Source organism: Rattus norvegicus, chromosome 11 (genome assembly GCF_036323735.1).
Source record: "Rattus norvegicus strain BN/NHsdMcwi chromosome 11, GRCr8, whole genome shotgun sequence".
In the NCBI taxonomy this organism is placed as follows: domain Eukaryota; kingdom Metazoa; phylum Chordata; class Mammalia; order Rodentia; family Muridae; genus Rattus; species Rattus norvegicus.
The window spans coordinates 18,903,056-18,924,118 of NC_086029.1; the positions used below are offsets into that span (position 1 = coordinate 18,903,056).

Consider the following 21,063-nt stretch of genomic DNA (forward strand, 5'->3'; position numbering starts at 1 on the left):
ATAGTTTTATCATAAATTACATAAAATTTTGTTACACAGTTTTAAGAGATTTTCTGTAGTGATTATTTTGTCTTACATGCCTTTGCAAAAAAAAAATTGAAATTGATGAGTTAAGAATGTGTCCTTAATCAGAGAAGTAGTTGGTAGAGAAGGTTATAATAATCTATTACATGATCACTAGAACAAAGATACTGACAAAGTAAGTCAATTTAATTGACAAATTAAATCCTGCTTTTATAATTTATTAATTGTGCAGATTTAACAAATGTACAACTCTTCTTATATTGGAATTTCTACTCTGCAAAGTCAAAATGAGAATGTACAACTGAGAATATCCCATTGAGTTTTTAAGAAGAACTCCTTACAACGAAGTAACACACAACTAGAAATTCTAGTGTGCTTCTCTAGATTGGTCTCTTTTAAAATAGTGTGTTAGTTTAATTGTATAATAGCAATACACCCTGAAAGGAGAAAATGTACTCTGTATGTTCATGTTAAAAATAGGACGCTTTTATAAACTGAAAATTAAGAGATATACTTTTGTGATTGATATTCGTATAAGAGTTAAATATGATTTGGATAAAACATCATCAGATGTTCTGCACCTCTACTGATAATATACAACCATGGGCATATTTATCATGCTTAGTCTGTGGATATAATGTCCCAAAAGTTCCATTAAAGGATTAAGTAAAAACATTTTATGTTAAGGATTAAGTAGAAATATTTTACGTGGAGCTCTTTATACAGACTCTCACTATTATTCTAATAGTCTGATTTTTCAAATAAAAATAAATTGTTAGAATACTTTTGCTCCCTTTCCACTTACAAAACTAAATTTATACTGCAGTATGAACTATTAAATTACATAAGTCATGTATATAGAATGGCTGTTATTAAAGAACAGTTATATATTTATAACATGAGAATGATTCCGATGACATTTCTGTTCATCTGCCTACTTCTTTAAGATGGGGAGCAGATATTAGCACAATGAAAGTGCACCATGACTAAATATCAAGATTCCAAGTAGAAGAAAAATGCATTAAGAGAATGGTACCCTGAAAAATCCCTGATAATTCAATTGCTTTAGTTTCTCATTAATGTCGCTGAAAAATAGTACTGCAGAAAAAGTTACCCACAAAGCTTCTGTACAGAAAGCCACAGTCCACAGAGGAAAGCTGGGAGCGGGAGAGGTGGTCCTTCTCAAGGATAAGCACACCAACTACTTGTTCAGTGCCAAAAGGTCTGGCCAGAAAAGATACACATAAGTAAATTAATATGGTATATAGTGTCATATTTAGGAATGTATGCAAATTCATATAGGCATACAATAATCATTAGTGAAAACAAGAAGCCACCGATTTTAAGGACAGTGGGGAAAAGTAAATAAACAGATTGGGGGGGGATGTAGTTATGTTTCAATCGCAAAAATAAAAGTGAGTTTTAAAAAGTAGAGAGTTGTTTCCAAGAACTGTTACACAGTATTCACGTTTATTTAAAATATCATAAAATGTGTCCATTTTCAAGAACCCAGATTAATGAAGAAACTAAAGTTCTATTTGTATCAGGGTTTCAACTTGATATACAAAGCAGATATTTCAAAAGAGTTGATAGCTATTACAATAAGAAACTTACTGCTCCTTTCCCCTCAGGCGACTTCTTTATTCAATTAACGATGTTTTCGAGAACAGTTACAGTGTTTGCTCCATTGCCGTTTGGGGTGCACAGAAGGCATGCTTCTCCCAGGCCTGGTTTCAATTCCTCTTACAGTTTAAATTACTATAATGAATCATGGGGGTTTGTATCACATACATAGAAAATTACCATCATTTGGATAAAATAAAAAAAACTATCAGGAGGATTAACTTCAAAATTTGATAAACTATCGAGTAGAAAAGTAAATGAAATATTTCAAAACCTACTTGTTTCAGGTTCATTGTAATGGCTCTGAATGAGGTTGCAGATTGCTCTATTATTTGCATCCATTTGTAGAAATGCATTAATATTTAAGCAATATGTTCCAATTCCACAACTCAGCCACTGCTTATAAAATAAAACTGATTCACTAAGTACAGGAGCATTTGCTATTACCTTTATGCAATGGACAGAAGTCAAGAGTATTTACATTGTTATTGCATGGAATTTATGAGAAATTTTAATGTGCTATGACATACTTGGCTAGAGAGCAGTTACACTATTCACAATTGAGTTAATATGACTCTTAAGGATCTGAGACTGGAGGTTGTACCCTGCTGTGGACTTAGTCCTCACTTACCCACTGCCCTGAGCACAGAGTCCTTCAGAAGCCTCTGAGTACTGTCTGAGGAGAGAGCTGAAGCAGGGTGAGAACCGTGGCCAGGAGAACCTCAGATCTTTGAGCCAAGTCACTTTACTTTTATGGAGCCTACTATTTTCATCCAGAAAAGAAGAGCTTAAGTCAACAGTACAAAACCCTTGCCATTGTGGATTTATAGGATCCCTCTTGGTTTTTATAAAATGTGATATAAAGTGCTTAGAACTGGGAAATTCATTTGATATGAGGCTCATCCATCTGGCACAGAACAAACACAGTTAGGAGCAGAGTCCTGTCCAGTTCAGAGAAATGTCTTCTTGAAGCTGTTGAATTAGTATGTGTAGTGAAGCTTTATGAAGCCCAGTTGAGAAGGGTGCATGCTCAGTTTATTTAAGAGTTTAGTGCAATCAAATAAACCCTATTTTTCTAGAACTAGAAGTCATTTGGTTGTTTTCCATGACTAAAGTTTAAGAAATATCTGTATTTATAAAATATAGCTATCTTAATATGACAAATCGGATTATTCCAACAACTTCTATTCTAATCTGCCATCTAGCCATTATCTCTTCATGTTTATCAATAAACATCCATTTTATTCGACAAATTAAAATTTGAGGCAACATTTATATTGGATTTTTTATTTATTTACATTTCAAATGCTATCCCCTTTCCTGGTTTACCTCCCACAAACCCCCTACCCAATTCCCCCCTGCTTCTATGAGGGTGCTTTCCCACCCACTCACCCACCATCCTCCCTCACCTCACTGCATACAGGAAATGCACCTCAGTGACGAAAACAGACACTACCTCAGAGTACAAGGCTGGAAAAAAAAATTCCAAGCATCTAGTTCCAAGAAACAAGCTGGAGTAACCATTCAAATATTGATAAAGTTCAATTTGATTTTCAACCAAAAGTTACCAAAAAAAAAAAAGATAAGGAAGGACACTTCATACTCATCAAAGGAAAATCTATCAAGATGAACTCTCGATTCCCAATATCTAAGCTCCAAATGAAACATTTTTTTTAAACAACTTCTTCCAGATGGTCTCCGAGAACCTCCCAGGAGCCTGAGGAACAGAGTTGGAAGTAAGATAACAAATAGCATAAACTAACATAATTTTAAGTAACTCAAGTGGAAAGTGAAAGAACTTTATTTCAATCGGACACAAATTACTTCGTGGTTTTACAGGTCACTGCGCCTCTGGACTTTGAAGAGGATGAGTGAGGAAGGATTATTAATGGTGTAATTACTTCCATTTATACTCAGGCAAACAGTTAGCTTTCATTAACCTTTTTTTAAAAACTGGAGGATGACATACTACTGTTTTACATTTTAATGTTAGTTAACAAGGCTTATTATATAATGAGGAATTAAACAGGAAAATGAAAGTTTGGCCTAAATTGTAATGATACATTGATATGATCTCTGGTTTCCATAGCTTCTGGGAACTGAGGACCATATACCTTACAGCATATAGATGATTTAATAAGCCTATGATGCATTATGTAGTGATCAATGCTTTCTTCATCAATTAACTAAATATTTACCTTAATACTTATTCATTAGTACCTTCAAACACAGATGTTCTAATTCAGGGATTTAATTCATTTAAAATGATAGCTAAATGAATTAATTTCTAAGAATAATGTGTGTATGTGTGTGTGTGTGTGTGTGTGTGTGTGTGTAAAGAGAAGAATCAAACTTCATTAACACAATATTTATTCTTGTGTTTGACAACAAATCCAAATATAATCAGCATCTCAGAATAAATTTATGGTTCTGTCTGTATAGTTTTATATAAATATGAGTAAAATAATCTAATTGTGACCAGAGCATACAACACATGGGTATTGGCTCCTAATCTGTCATCATTTAATACACAATCAGATATTTCTATATTTATCTAGATTCTTGAGCATATGATAAAAGAAAAAGGTCAAAGAGATGAATCTAAGCCAAGCATTGGGAATTTGAATACTACCTTCTATAACTAATATTTACATAAATCAACCAACTGAATTTAAATTCTGTTTCTCTTCATCATGTATTGTTTAGGAAAGAGTCATATGAAGAACCATATGAGAACAGAAAGAGACACAGTGGATGCTACTATATAGGTTCAGGTGTGAAATATTAAAAGGGGTTATCATTACTGTGTAGATTTGCCTCTTCATATGTACAAAAAAAATGCGATACCTGTGCCTTCTACAACAAAAATTGTCTTTACATTTTTGATAAGAGAAGTCAAATTCTTTATATCAAACTCCTTAATACTTAAGAATAATGAAACTTGTAAAAGTGAATATATTCTTTCTGCCTTCATACTATTCACAAAATATGGTCCGCCAGTGCTTATTGTTTCCGTGAGAGTACCTGAAAACATTGCTTGTGTGTAATGTGACTGGCGTAGTCAGTTCTGCACTCTTACTTTTGTGTATAATAATCTGCTAAGGATAGTGAAAACATTCTTAAGTCGGAAAATGAATGAATGAGACAAAGAATTGTACTATTCCTACCTTAATCTTCTACTTTTAAAACACTAATTTTAGGTGGAAAATAATTAAATAAGGTAAATAGAAAAGACGGGATGTAATATGTGCATTCTGTTAGAACAGTCACTTAATCTGTGATGGAGTGTCAATCTAGGCTGCACCTTGATGTTTTAAACTGTAAAATGTTGTTTTCCCTAGCAATACATACTTCATATTCTTGGTTTGAAAAGAATGGTGGTTCTGATCTTTAAAATTTCTGACAAAAGGAAGGAAAGGGAGGTTGACAATTTTTTTCTCCTCGACTCAAGAGATTAGGAATCCAATCTGTACGAGTGGTAGTGAGCGACGGGGAGGAGTGACGGGGCAGGCACAGGAAAACAACTGCTGCAATCTCTGGAGCAGGGTTTCTGGGAAAGAGAAAGAAGAAAAACTGCCCGAGACATCACAAATAAAAAGCCTGCTCCATAAGTTAGAAGACATAATAGCCCGGAACCCAGTCCTACTCAGGTCATAAGGAAAGCTGATTGACAGGAGATCCTAGCTGAAGCAGGATCATACGGAAGAAAACAACAAAGATCACGCAGCAGGAACAAAACCCAGGTAAAAGCTCTGGTACATCCTTTTCTTACGCTCTCAACTGGATCCAGATTAGTATCTAGTGGTTCGGTAATTCTCTTTCCTGTCATAGTTCTAAGGCCAAAACTGTCTTCAGTGAATAAATTCATTTTGCTTAGACCAGGAATTATTCTGGGGGAAAAATACAATCAACTCAGGGGACAGTTTATTTTTATTTTTATTCATTATTTTTTTTAACATTCCAGACTTTATCCCCCTCCGGGTCCACCCTCTGACTGTTCCATATCCCATACCCTGTCCCATCCTACCCCTTACCCCCCGGGTCTCCAAGATGATGTCCCCACTTCCTGCCCCCAAGACCCAACAAGCAGCTGAAAGAGTCAAATGCAGATATTTATACCCAATCAATGGACAGAAGCTGCTGACCCCTCTGGTTGAATTAGGGGAAAGAGAAGAAGCAGAGGAGGAGGGTGACCCTGTAGGAGGACCAGCAGTTTCAATTAACCTGGACCCCTGATATCTCTCAGACACTGAGCCACCAACCAGGGACTTTTTAATTTTAGAGGTTAAAATGTTAATTTTATGGAAGAGATTCATATATGAATTTTAGGTAATATACAGGCACATATTTTATTGAAGGACTTTAGGTTTTGAACGGGTTTATGCATTATAAGAATTTATATAATGTAACGATGAAGAGGTTTGAGACTTTTTCTATGTTCTAAGTATGACAATATTAAGGGCTTGTCCAACAAGACAGATCAACTGGTAAGTATGAGGACAGAAATTCAGGTCACCACTACTAATGACTAAAATGAGACAACCATGAATTATTGGGAACATGACAGCAGCCTCTGGCCTCTGCACACAAGTGCACATGCTCATGAATTTTACATGTCTATATATGTATATATACACACACACTCACATATATATGCATACATGCACACATATAATACAACAACTTCAGCGATGTGTATCAAGATTTAGAATGTAATTTAGAAGTTTCCTCACATATGAAGTGGTGACATAGAGACCTTGCTTCAGGGAAAGGCAAATGTGAAGAATATAACCCAATGTGAAAGTAGTGGCATTGGGCTGGAGAGATGCCTCAGAGGTTAAGAAAACTGACTGTTCTTCCAGAGGCCTGAGTTCCCAGCAACCACATGGTGGCTTTCTTACAACCATCTGTATAATAAATCCAGTGCCCTCTTCGGGTGTGTCTGAAGAGAGCGACAGTGTACTCACACACATTAAATAAATAAATAAATCTTAAACAACAAAATGCAGTAGCATACATGTGCCAGTGCTCATGCCAAGAACACTCAGTAAAGAATCAGAACTAATGTGTGTGATAAAGACAGTGCTATTCAGAACATTTACGTATAAGGAATCTTGGAAAACATATGGGGAGTTTGAAATAATGTGAAAACTATTAAGGTGATGACAGTATCATGATACTTTTCCTAGGTCCCAGGCCAACCAGCCTTTATGTTGTCCTGCGATATTAATAAGCTTTTGGTCCTAAGGACATTTTCTTGTGTCCTTTCTCCTCTCCTCTTCAGTACTTTAATGGCATGAAAGTTAGCAGCGTTATAAAAACGTTCCTTGTGAAACTGCATCAGTCCTCGTATGAGGATCCATGTTGCTCCAAATGTGTTATGCTCCTCTCAAGCAAAGACAACACCAGTAGACATTCCAAAGTGGATGGCGAAAAGCACAAGAGATCTACACAATGACTACTGACAACTAAAGGATGTTCAAATTAGGATAGCCTTCTTCTGGGATGAGCTCATCAACCGGTTATCCAATAATCAAGTGGTCACTCCTAGAAACATACATATTATACAGATTGAACAAGTTATATTTAGGAATTCACATGTATATACATATATGCACAAAGTTAAATGAATAAAAACTATGCACAAGGTTAAAATGAAATGCCCTGAAAGTTAAAGAGAAAAGTGAAGAGAATATGGGAGGTTTCAGAAAGAGGAAAGGCTAGATTTTATTATAAACTCAAGAACTTTTTTAAAAAAGGAAAAGATAATCTACTAACTAAGATGTAAGTACTTACATTGAGAACTTTAACATCGAAGAAGATACTTAAAATGTTATGAATATAGAATATGCTGAGTTATGGTAAGGAGGAAACTCCAGGTTAATCCCTAATGTCAGAGACAATTTACAATGTTTACACCCTTATGACACTCTTTTTTTCCCCTTGATTTATTTCAACGTGTTTCCTAAAATACTACCTACACTTTCCTGTTCATGGTTTTTATTATCCAAGTGAAGCAATGAAATAAACTTAGCAAAGTGTGAGGAGAGTGTCTCCCTTACCCTTAGATTTCCAACAAACATTCAGTATTCATCTCATTTAGATCACAGCACAGTGTGAAGACTGTCCAACTAGCAAAGTAATTGGACTCATTCCAGCCAACATTATGAAAAAATAAGTCATTTTTAAAAGCACAATGTTTTGCCAAATCTGCTATATTTTTCTTTGAAGACAATTTCTTCTACATACTCTGACACTACATTGCTGTCTTTACATTATTACATGAAGACATTTGTTTGCAAATATGCTTACATGTAAACCTCCTGTAAACATAAACCCATCATACGAGATCAATGATGTGAGGGCAACTGCCTAGGATCCATGCCTTTACAAAGATCTTGCCTACTTTCTATCACAATGTAAACTTGGGCATGACATTTAATATTTCTCTACCTCGAGTTCTAAAACTACAAATGGAATATTCTACTTACTTTACAACATTTTATTCTTAGTAATATTCTATAATTGCCATGTCTCACTCTTGGCCATTTATTATTGTCAAATTTTATAGCATTGGGTTCTATGCTTTTAAGTTTGAATTGTTCTGAATGTATAATATTTTGGCTTAGTGTTCCCAGACTTGTTTCCCTAATAAGATAGTGAACATATATTCACAAAGCAAGCACTCTATATTGTGATGTCAATAATAGACAATGTCAGAGTGACCAAATTTCCTGTGTTGCCCAGGATTCAATAGTTTCCCAAGATACATTTTTTCAATGATAAATGAGGACTTTTAGGTATAACCAAAAGCCTTTTTCTTCTTGTCCATAACCATATTTTAATCAAAAACTAAATGTCTAGCATATTTTTACAATAGCAGATTCCTGTAACATTTCCTGGCTAGTAGCATTACATGTTAACACGTGAGCTCTGTATTTAAGCAATGCTATACATTTTTCCACTACTCTTCTCATCTAGTACTGGTCAACCTGGGCAATAGGTCACTAAAAGAGCTGAAGGTAGTCTGGTATCCCAAATGACCTCAGAAAGGAAAGCTTTCCATATCTCTCCAGCCTGAGAAATGAGTGAAAATTAACTTCCCCACATTAAATTGCTGATACAGAGAAGTTGTTCATTGCAGCAATTAACACATATTAATTGAAATAAAAATCAGAACTTAAAAATTATGGGTGGATGCAAATGTAATCTGTGGATGGTGCGAGTCTGATTAGCACACTTGGAACCTACGAAAGTAACGATACCACGAGAAGTCGATGAAAGGAAAAACTATTTAGAATCATGAGAATTAGCATTACCCATTTGTTTAGGTCCTACTTCCACTTAACAGTCAAGAAGTAACATCTTTATCATTGTGAGGGGCCCCTTTACTAATACGCACATAGATGCATGCTAAACCTAGTAAGTTTGACATGCAGTGTGAAATACCCATGAACACACACTAAGGTCTGTTTCCTTTTTAGACTGTCCACCATGTATGTATGCCAGACACAAAACACCTGGACTGCAGTGAGAAGCAACAAATGCAGACTTTTAGTAGTAGTGCCTGCTATTATCCAACTCAAAATTTATTGGGGGATCAGATCGACCGAATGTGTCGATTGCGGAACCGGAAACCACCCCTACCACTAATCCCCCACCTGCAGAAGAGGAAAAACCAGAGTCTGATCAGGAGGTTGCTAGCCCAGAGCACTATATTAAACACCCTCTACAGAACAGGTGGGCACACTGGTTTTTTAAAAATGATAAAAGCAAAACTTGGCAAGCAAACCTTCGATTGATCTCTAAGTTTTGATAATGTTGAAGACTTTTGGGCTCTACACAACCATATCCAGTTGTCTAGTAATTTAATGTCTGGCTGTGACTACTCACTTTTTAAGGATGGCATTAAGCCTATGTGGGAAGATAAGAAAAACAAACGGGGAGGACGATGGCTAATTACATTGAACAAGCAGCAGAGACGAAGTGACCTCGGCCGCTTTTGGCTAGAGACACTGCTGGGCCTTATTGGAGAATCTTTTGATGACTACAGTGATGACGTGTGTGAAGCTGTTGTCGGTGTTAGACCTGACAACATATTCAGTATGGACGACTGAATATGAAAACAGAGATGCAGTCCCGCACGTAGGGAGGGTATACAAGGAAAGTTAGGACTTCCTCCGAAGATAGTGATTGGTTATCGGTCCCACGCAAACACAGCTTCAAAGAGCAGCTCCACCACTAAAAATAGGTTTGTTGTTTAAGCAGACACCTTCTGAGAGTATTCTCACAGGAGACTGCGTCACGCAATCGAGACTGGGAGCTGAACCAAAGCCTCATCAAAGCAGAGTGGACTGCACTGAAGCTGATTTCATCCAAGTGTTGCTAAGATGTAAGGGAAGTCTCATTCGCCTTTGTCTTGTACTTCTGTGTTCATTCTCCTCCCCCACCCCAATTTTTGCTAGTGTGTCCACTATCCCAATCAAAGAATTATAGTATACGTCACCCCAGAACCCACAGATGTGTTCCTGGCCCGCTCTGTAACAGCCGGGTAGAATTACCACAACACACACTTGCCTTTCCACAGTATTCGAAAAAGACCGTGCATTTCTATCACCTTAGCAGGAAAAGATCTGGGTTTGTTCCACTCCATGCAGGAGCGGATTTGCTGGTGTGAGAGTCTGAGTACAGCTTTCTAGCAACCTTCTGTTTCCTGTCACAGCATTGTCCTTGCTGTCCTCTTCCTGATGGCTGCTAGACGTTAATTTATTTGCTTCCCTCCTTGATAACATTAGTGATTCTGATTTCAGTTTTTCATTTGTTTTGCTTTTGTTTTTTTCCTCATGTAACATTGGTAAAGGATCCAGGAATATGACAGAAAGGTGGAATAAAGATTACATTTGTGCATTCCTGGGTAATTTTTTTGTTTTTTGTAACTACAAAGCTTTGCTACAAATTTATGCATTTCATTCAAATCAGTGATCTATGTCTGTGTGATCCCTAAACATAATTGTGGACTGTAAAAATGTAACACCATAATTACATTCCTAACTAGAATTAGCTGTCTGCTTTTATATCTTTATGCTGTACTTTAGCACTTCATATTACTTAGGTTATTTTGCTTTGGTTACAATGGCTCAAGTAGAAAAGCGGTCCCATCCATATTAAGACAGTGTACAAAACTGTAAATAAAATGTGTACAGTGAAAAAAATTATTGGGGAATTATAAAACCTGATAATGATTATCCTAAAATCAATTATTCCAGAACATTCACTGACTATACCTTAACTTATTCTATTAAGGTCTTTTATTGATGAAGAGAAAAGTATATACATATCTGTGGGTATAAGGAGAAATACTTGTACTTACGGATGTACTTAAGGATTATGCCATTTTGGTAAAGTGGAAGTGTCAACACCAAGATCTAGGACTTCACTAGTCCTGTCCAATTAGCTAGCTTTCCAGTGAAAGATGTGATTTTTCTCTTGTTAGACACCTGTTAGTTATAACTAAGTTATGTGTGCCACTACTATATCCTTAGGATACATGCACCCTAGTGATCATGGTTGTGGTTCTTAGGCCTCATACTTGGGTAGGACTGTGGGCTGCTTTTCTCCTTGAAAAGCTTGTATAATGTCATAGAAGCTGGACCTTAGGATGGAGACTTTTCATTTCAGTTCACGTTTAGAGGTATCTGGGTCCTTGGTATAAAATACATGATTCTTCAGCAAAAGTGACCTGACTTTCATTATCTTGGAGGAAACCAAGGTCAATACCAACTAACTGTAATATTTTCATAGTCTTTTCAGACAGCCATGACCAAAAGAAGGCATCTTCTCATATCTCCTGCTTGTTTTTGTTTTTTTTTTCCTTAGATGGTCTCTCACTCTTAGAGAGCATTATCAACAAAACTGGGAAATCATCAACAAAACTGGGAAATTTTCAGCAGGTAGAGACCAGTACAGAAAATAGCAATCAATCAAAGTCAGAGTTGTGGAGCTGAGTCTCAACTGATACATCTGGGACGCTTTTGGAACCTGGGGTGCATGCATCTTTGTGGAGAAGGGGAATATTGTAATGGCCAGAGGAGTAGCAAATGTGCTGTGAGACTGTGTTCCCTACGGATTTCAGAAGCTCCACATAGATTCTTACTAGCACGGCTGCCTAAACACGAGCTGAGCAAGGAGGTCAAATTAGACACTGGAAAGGGATGAGGGAAAGTTCAGAGGACGCAACGTTACCGAAAGAACTACAAGCAACTAATGAATGCTGAGAGCAAAAGGAATAATCCTCCCAGAGAAGAATATGTCAATTTACTTTCCTATTCTAAATACTTATTTATTCATCCTCAGAAACATATACATAGAGTAATGCCATGTAGACTAAGAAGGTTGTATTTATGTAACAAGAGTTAAAGAGAAGTCATACATTTGACAGAGAATAAAGAGGGACATATGAGTTAATCATATTGTAATTCAAATATTTTTTCTGTCAAAAATTATATTTTATTTATTTTATTAAAATGAACATCTTTGTTTAGCTTTTTTAATTAAAAAAAAAGAAATGTGTTACAAGGCCAAATTGCATGCTACTATTCTGGAAAACAACATTTCTTTATACAAGAAAGAGAAATGTAATTAAACAAATGTTTTCTAAAAAACAATGAACTTCTCATAATTTTCAGGTTCTTGATCTTTAAGAGTTATTGCATTGCTAATTATAGTTCTCTGTTTATCACTGGACTTAAATTGTGTTTACAATAACACAAGTCTCAAGTAATCTAATGGTCTCTCATATCATGGGGGAAAGTCTGAGAGTTTACAGGTTTATTTCATAAAGAACTTCATTATATTCATAACTTTTTTGAAAAACGTTATAGTGGTAATAATAAGTTTTAAAATCAAGACAAGGCGAGAAATGCTATATGAAAACTTGTTTGGCAGGATGTTGTAAAAACGAAGCAAGAAAAATATAGAACTGAGACTTGGTGTTTAAAAATTAACATTTAGCAAAATTACATCCGGATAAAAGTTATTTTCTCCTATAGCTGAAATGGCAACTTAACTTGGGAAACATTTCTTTAAGCATGAGGATAAAAGAAAAAAGTACAATGTACTGCCTCATAGATCACAACTTTGACCTCACACTTTAAGTTAAAAGAGTATTGCCAAATACGTTTCTCCCATATTTGGCAACCTCAAAAACTATTCAAACTTCGGTGTTAAAATCTTCTCCGTCTCTCCCCCTGGGTGGCACAGTTTCCATCTCCCATTGCTTCAAGAGTGATGTGATGCCCACAATTTATTTACTCACTAGAAATTTCTCCTTCAATCCAGTCCTGTGTACTCTGCCTCCATCAAATCTTTACAACCCATCACTTGTATTTTCTGTTTAGATTCATATTGTTCAGTTTTCTAAAAATTATATTCTTTTTAACTTCCATTTAGAAAATTCAAATCACCTGATTTTTCTTAAAGTTTCTTTGTTCTTGTATGTAATGTCAGGTATGTTACAGATAATTTATTCCTTGAAATGGTCCAGTCGACTATTTGGTGTCTTTAACCTAAATTCAGGTCCTAGACAGCCCTTGAAGATAATTCATTAAAGTCTCTCCAGGAGCTCTTGTTTATTTTCTAATTTCCTACATTTTTACCCTTACTCATTCTGTATTCTAAATTGTTGGTTCTACTTTTGTAAGCATTTCTTGATGCACATATGAATAGGCATTCATGTGAGGTGCAAATATGTGAAATTAGTCACACTCAAGTGTGTGTTGCTGTCATCCTGTTCTAGATGTATTCCCAGATCTTCCACAAAATGTTGTAACTCTTCAAACTATCATGTGACATAATCCTCAGTAGTCTCTAGAGTTTTATGATACAGTACTCTTAATTTATGATGTAATTAATGATGTAAGACAATTTAGAATTCCACAAATATACTATAGAATGCCTTAACTCTTTGCACTCTCAACCTGGAACTATCTACCTTTTCCTCGGAAAACCTTAATCGTTCTTTAAGAGTTTGGTCTTCAATCAATAAATGCATTTTCTCCCTCCCTGTTGCAGATCATTTGAAGACTCACTTGCTTGAAGTAACTCAACAAAGTCTTTTTAACTTCGTTTTGATGCTTATCTCAGTTGAATAAATGGAGTCTTCTCGTAGTTCATTCTCCCAAACATACTCGTGGCGTCATGTGAGCCGTCAATAAATCAACTTTGTATAGCAACAACTGAGCAAATTTTGTACTTTCTAAAAATAATGTTTGTGTATTTATATCCTGTGTTTCTATCTAAAACTGTAACTACTTAGTGTATACTATACATAAGCCCATGATATCTTAAGCCTTGATTACATTTGTTCTAGTAGTTCTCAAAATGAGAATGTCAGGTAAATTCAGGGTTAGATGATCATGTGGAATATAAAAGTGGTAACAGCTGGTTGTCATTGCAGGACAGTATCTGGCTCATCAATAAAAATGAACGGAATTATTATCTCCAGATTTCCCTTTTGTTTCTTGAACTCAGAGTGTGTAATATTTCCAGGCGAAAAGGAGACTATAGAAGATTTCCTCCACTGCGTCATGGTCCTTCTTCCCTTTCCACTGAAGGCCACACTAATTCTCAGTTAAGTTTGACCACAAAGGCTTTAAAATTAGTTACCAACAAGTGAGTTATAAATCAATCATTGAACAAAGACAATATTTTTTAAACAATTGTTGGGAAATTAAATTGGAATTCTGATGTACTAATAGCCATGCCTTGTTTACATATCTCTAAAAGTATTGTAATTCTGAGCAAACAACATAAACCTATATATATATACAAATATATATCATGATTCATCATATATGCAATAATATATATTTATACTGTCTTTGAGCAGCACAATTTGTTCTACATATCTTACTGATGCTTTTATATTGTGACTTTATTAATCATATTTATTAAGGTCAATATCAGATGCTTTATAATCTAAATAATGTAAAAATAAATTCCAAAAAACTTGATAACCATAATATTACCTTCATTTTACAAATCTGGAATATTTTATTAGAAGAAATCAAGTCTTTTATATTCATTCACATTCTACGTCCACATACATGAACTGTCTAAAGTAGTCTATATTGTCTTATTACTAAAACCTGCATGAAATATTTAAATATGCACAATTTTTATGTTAACTCAAAATTTAGTTTAAAAAGTAGACAGATTTCTTGCATGTTGTAGAAAACATGTAAGTATAGATACTTATACATGTTAAAAAATATACAATATTTTATACTACAGAAAGTAAATTTTTAAGAAATGTTATACGTATAAAATTTATGATGATCAAATAAATATTTATAAATAGATGGTAAGCTATCTTGGAAATGTAGTGCTTATGAAACATTTAAATGCCAGAAAAGAAAGGAAACAAAATTTAATAGAATTGAACATTTTAAATAAATCTGAAAAACAACACAAGTTCATTTCAAGAAACACATTACGAGTGTTGTCAGAAGCAAATTCCAACAAACTCAACAGATACCTTTAGCTTTAAAATTGACTGTAGCAAAGATATAGGTGCCCATATTGAGTATTTTAATAAGTTGCATCTAAAGTACCTAAATTTAAGCTAAAAAATTATTTTATTTAATCCTTTAAAATATCAAGCAAAAAGTGAGAAATTGTTCTATGTACTTTAGGGACTGGATGGATCCACTCAGTAGGATCAAAACCCAGATTTAAATCAATGGCATAAGCAGTGTATATTCTCCTAGAAACAGCATGCTCAAGAACCCATGATATTTTCATTTTCAAACTTGCCTGTTACTTTTCTGATGCCCAGATGATTGCTAAATTCTACGGACTCTTTGTTAAACAAATGTAATTACATTTTCTATTTTATTGCCTATGTTAATCTAAAAATAAGTCACAATGTTATATAGCTTATGAATAATTGTTGTGTTTATTATTATGAAACTAAAGAATTATTCTATTACCATATGTTATTTTGCACAAAATAAGTTTACTCAGATTTTTTACTTTGTCAATAAAAGTTTGTGTAGAAGAAGAATGGTGTGTGTGTGTATGTGTGTGTGTGTGTGTGTGTGTGTGTGTGTGTGTGAAAGAGAGAGAGAGAGACAGAGAGAGAGAGCATTACTTAGGAGAGAGAGAGAGAGAGAGAGAGAGAGAGAGAGAGAGAGAAAGCATTACTTAGGAGACATCAATCACGGAAAAATGCACATGATACCTAAATAATAATAATAATAATGATATTGATAATAATAGTAATAATAATAATAAATGTATTGCTCACATCGGGAGGGAAAAAGAGACACAAGTACCATCCCTAACAAGACACTTCTTGCAACTGATACCTGCTGGGGTAAGGAAGATTGTCCCTGGGGTATAACAAGTACATTCTAGAGAAGGCTCCATGCACAGGAGGAATTGCTCCATCCAAAACAGACTTAACGGTTTTTGTGCATTTTTTATTTTGACTAGTTTGGGCTTTTGCTTCAGCTTGGTTGTTCTGATTTTCTTTTCTCCTTTTATTCTATTGTCTTTTATTTTGGAGAGAGAAAATAAACACGAAGTTGGTGTGTAGGGACTCGCAGAGGATCTTGAAAGAGAGGAGCGGAAAACATGATAAAATACTATATGTAAAAAAAGTAAACTAATTACACTGCCTTTTTCAAAGAAAACATCCTGCTAAGTGGTGCAGGAGTATGAAGAGGAATAACAAGATATATTTTATAAATTATGGTAAATAGTCAAGCCAAAGTGAAAGTGGAAAAAGGACTCAAGTCAGAGTGTCAAAATTTATCATAGTGATTTGGGGATATTGTGAAAACTATGAAAAAAAGATACTCCCTCAATACCTTCTGAAATATGAATTCTAACTACATTAAGAGAAGGAAAAAGTGCCACTTCCCCAACACATATGTGATAATCCTTAAGGACAAGCTATGATGTGAGAAATAATTTTAAGTGAACCTTGGAAATGATGCTGGGGGAGAGAGAGAGAGAGAGAGAGAGAGAGAGAGAGAGAGAGAGAGAGAGAGAGAGAGAGAGAGAATATGTAATCTTAAAGGCAGGTCAAATGACAATAATTAGTAGGATTCTAAAATGCGTGCAATCAATAGTTACAAAATTATTTTATTTCTGCTGCAACCTCAGTGACAGATCATAGACCATTGAAGGTAGGCAAGCTCTTAGTTCTAAATATGAAGAATAATGGAGACTAGCTAAAAAATTCCATTAATTTTATAAGGGTGGCACTTGAGCACAATACCATAAGAGTTTTAGATATTCTTGGATCATGCATACTAATTATTGTAGTTACTGTGTGATTAGATCTCAATTTTCTTGCTGTCCTGTTATCTATTTGTATTATCTTAATGGTTCATAATATGTTCTTGAGAGGGTGAAAGTCACTGGAGTTGTCATGTGGTGATATACTGGGATAATCTTCTCTATTGATAGTTTCTACACATTACTTAACATTGTAAAATGTGTTAACATCATTTACATAAATTTCCATTTTTAGAAAGCTTAATATTACTCTCTTTATAATTCTTCTTCTCTCATTATTCTTTTACCATTAGAGTGACAGTTATTCAGACTCAGGCTTGATGATGCATGCCTACACGTTTAGCTATTGCGATGCTGGTGCAAGAGCAACGTGAGCTGACAGCGATCCTGGACTGGATAAGGTAAACTTTCTGGACATAGAAACAACTGAATTATCAATGCTACTCATTTACAGAGTTGTCGTCCTGGACAGGAAAATCAGCACATGTGACTCTTCTTTACCTGTGGCCTAAGCAGAACTATCAAATTCACTTGTAGATTTTTTTCTTTTATTTTCACAATTTTTTTCATACAATATATTCTGACCATAGTTTTCTTTCTTCCACTCCTTTCCGCTCCTTCCCACCTCCCCATCCAAAGAGTTTCATGACTTTTCTTTTTCTCTGAAAGCAAACAAACAGGTAAAGCTAACAAAACAAACAACATAATAACAAAGGAAGACAAGGCACATGAAACACATACACAAATATGAAAACGCAAAAGTGGAAAACATATACACTAGTAAATGAACACTATGACGGGAATTGCCCAAACGAAGGAGCATGAGACAAAAGTCCAAAAGCCTTCTACTGCTGTGCGAGGGATGTACTATTAATGTGCCCAGTAAGACTCTGTTGTAGAAATTAATTCTTCCTTTGCAAGCAGGTGTCCATTGCAGGTAGCTTCCTGGTTAGGGTGGGAGACAGCGTCCGTCCAGTTCGCTGACTCAGCACTGAGATCCAGTCTGGCTTGAACCTGTGGAGGTCCATGCATGCTACCACAGTCTCTGCAAGTTCACATGAGCATGAGTCCTATTTGCTCTTGAAGTTGCCCCCTTGAAAGATCAGAAGCCACACTACAGACAAGGACGGCCTGGGTGGGCCTCCTCTTTACTTGCTCTTAGAATCTGTCTGCCTCCTCTTCTGCAAAGTTCCCTGAGCTGTGAGTGGAGACCTTTAATGATGACATCCTATATCAGATGTATTGCTGCAGAAATCGTTCTGTCTTGCATGCTTTAATGTCTATCTTCCTTCATGAATTATCTCTTAAATACACTTCTTTGTATTCACTATTATTGGTGATAATGCTGGCAAGTATACGTCCCTCTAAGTGTGTTCAATGTCAGCATCCTCCTGTTACTCTTAATTGAGAACTAGCCCCATCTTAATATCCTCCTGTGAGTCTGCCTACTGTCCATCTCTCACTGCAGAAACAAGAGAAACAGTCATAGCAGCTACTGGCACCAGGTTCATGGATATATATTGTATTCCCATGTTAGTACTCATTAATGGTCCGTGCAGTGGGTGTCTGTAGGAAGTCCCAGTATGGCCTTAGGAATTCTTGGAAGACCCTAGTGCTGCATGAATCAGAATAGAAATGAACCGTGTGGTCTGGTGACATATAGAAGAGCTGTGGTACACAGAGTGTTCCTTTCTGTATGGGATTGTTTGTTTGTTTGTTTGTTTGTTTGTTTTACACATTGCATTGTTTTCTTGAGGTTGTTGATCTCTGTGCATACATCTCAGAATGCGTTCACATTGCCAACTTCTGCATAGACAAATCAAAACACATTCTTTGAATAGTAAGGTTTTATTTGTAGAAATTGATTTTAATTTCTGTATAGCTCTATAAAAGGTCGATTTTGAAATATTAAGTTTTGGAGTTTTGCCTTAATGAGCAGACCTTCTAAACCATTTGTTTATGCATCATTCTTTCTGCAAAGCACAAGAGCAGAGTAAAAGAATTACCCAAGTCCAAGAACTTTTCTAGTTTACAATTCTGAAATAGGTTCCATCCTTCCCTTTATGGAGAAAAGTTACTGCCAACTGAATTAAACTGTTAATAGTTAAACGGACTATAGCATAGTTTTTTGTGAATAAGCAAAGAGGAATTCTTCCTGAGTTTGTATGGATTTAAATTTTCTTGTTTCAGTAGTGGATTTACATTGATATTTTTATATTACTTGATATAATATATAATTTAATATTATAATAAGGAAATAGGAAATAGGATGTAATGCTATAATAGATAAGTTTCATTATCTATGCACAGGAGCAGATACTAATACTCAGCTTGAATAAGCATTTTAAATTCTGAACAATATTTATGAAGATATCCAGTACAGAGGTATACTTATATGAATTAAATAAAGGATAAAAAATGTATGAATGCTATTTTATTTTAGTTTCTGAATAATATCAATATAGTAGGCTGTCTATAAAAAAATTCATCAATTTTGACCTTAAAATTCAGCGGTTGGGTTCTTTCCAGCTTCTGGCTATTATAAATAAGGCTGCTATATGGTATGCACTCATTGATAAGTGGCTATTAGCCCAAATCCTTGAATTGCCCTAGATGCCCAGAACACATGAAACTCAAGAAGGATGATGAAAATGCAAATGCTTCACTCCTTCTTTTAAAGGGGAACAAGAATACCCTTGGCAGGGAATAGGGAGGCAAAGTTTAGAACAGAGGCAGAAGGAACACCCATTCAGAGCCTGCCCCACATGTGGCTCATACATATATAGACACCAAACTAGATAAGATGGATGAAGCAAAGAAGTGCGGGCCAACAGGAACTGGATGTAGACCTCTCCTGAGAGACACAGCCAGAATACAGCAAATACAGAGGCGAATGCCAGCAGCAAACCACTGAACTGAGAACGGGACCCCCGTTGAAGGAATCAGAAAAGGACTGGAAGAGCTTGAAGGGACTCAAGACCCCATATGAACAACAATGCCAAGCAACCAGAGCTTCTGGGACTAAGCCACTACCCAAGGATTATACATGGACTGACCCTGGGCTCCAACCTCATAGGTAGCAATGAATAGCCTAGTAAGAGCACCAGTGGAAGGGAAAGCCCTTGGTCCTGCTAAGACTGAACCCCCAGTGAACGTGATTGTTGGAGGGAAGGTGGTAATGGGGGGAGGATGGGGAGGGGAACACTCATATAGAAGGGGAGGGAGAGGGGTTAGGGGGATGTTGGCCCGGAAACCAGGAAAGGGAATAACAATCAAAATGTAAATAAGAAATACTCAAGTTAATAAAGAAAATAAAAGAAAAAAAATCAGCGGCAATACCAAGAAGATATATTCCAACATATATGTGTGTGTATGTGTGTGTGTGTGTGTAACTATTGTTCTTACAAATATTAATTAAACAGAGTAACCAAGCCACCAAAACATACATATATTTCTTCCTTTAGCCATACGTGATTCTTAGACAAAACAAAACGTCCAAATCCAGGAAAGACAGTCTGCAATGTCAGACTAATGGTAATTTCAATTTTTCTTTGTACTAGAATACCTCAAATGTTTAATTGTGATTCCAAGTAAAACACTCCCAATGTTCTGTTTGTTTCTTTGCTCACCTAGCACTGGGGGGAAAGGAGCTCTTTTGATGTTTTCCTTTATGTTTTCTGAAAAGCTAACAGTGAATGTGATCTAAGGTTGTGTGGCTCAAACAGTCAATGTAGTTGCCAAAGTGTTTTCCCCACTGGGCACACTCAAAATATGCCCTTTGATTCCAATCTTCAGCCTCCTTCTCAAAGGCCTGTCTCGTTCATAACTCTTCTGGACTCGGACTAAACTCAGACTATGCTTTATGTTTCTTTTTTAATTTATTAATTTATTTATTTCTGCCAAGGATATTCCCGACAGCTGCCTGCACCACTGATCTCCTGTATGGTTCGATTGCACAGCTCTCTGACTATGTAGCATTGTTGGTATCTGCATTTCAATGATGTCTTAAAAGCATTTCCTTGCCTATAGCTGTTGGCAATTACTTCTCCTGGCCACGCATCTGTACACTCTAGTAGGAGAACGTATTCTTTCCTTTTTATTAATAGAAGTGCA

The 21,063-nt window shown here is 35.7% G+C and overlaps 1 protein-coding gene and 1 pseudogene across 4 annotated transcripts in view; one reads left to right on the forward strand and one right to left on the reverse strand.

Annotated features, from left to right (window-relative positions):
- The window catches only part of Eif4e-ps7 (eukaryotic translation initiation factor 4E, pseudogene 7), a 126,358-nt pseudogene extending 116,437 nt beyond the window's left edge, over nucleotides 1-9,921 (forward strand).
- The window catches only part of Cadm2 (cell adhesion molecule 2), a 977,040-nt gene that overhangs the window by 908,200 nt on the left and 47,777 nt on the right, over nucleotides 1-21,063 (reverse strand). The gene's annotated exons all lie outside the window — the stretch shown is intronic.